Source organism: Nannospalax galili, unplaced genomic scaffold, assembly GCF_000622305.1.
Source record: "Nannospalax galili isolate Female #2095 unplaced genomic scaffold, S.galili_v1.0 scaffold52, whole genome shotgun sequence".
Lineage (NCBI taxonomy): Eukaryota > Metazoa > Chordata > Mammalia > Rodentia > Spalacidae > Nannospalax > Nannospalax galili.
The window spans coordinates 7278086-7278438 of record NW_008334003.1 but is presented as its reverse complement, the minus strand read 5'-3'; positions in this window follow the sequence as shown (position 1 = coordinate 7278438).

Genomic DNA, 353 nt, shown 5'->3' with positions numbered 1-353 from the left:
ACCACCCGGCAAGCCGCCGCCCACCCTTTCCACAAGCCTCCAAAGTCTTAGCAAACTATAAACGCCGAGATAGGAACCGACGGTGTCCCAGTTGGAAACCGAGGTACGGCAAGCAGAGACAAGTTCCGCCCACATGAAAGATGGCTTCTGTAGCGTCAGCTCCCAGTCGCCCGATTCCTTCTTGGGGGTGGAGCCCACAAGACCAGGGAGTGTGTGGTAAGGAGGTGCGTCCTGCTGTCCAGCCGCGCATTCCGCAAGGGTGACGACGGAGGCGATCCCACAAAGACAAACCGACGCTGGTCAGGAAAGAGAGGGGGCAGGGGGCGGGGCCTGCGGCGGGAAGGGGCGGGGCT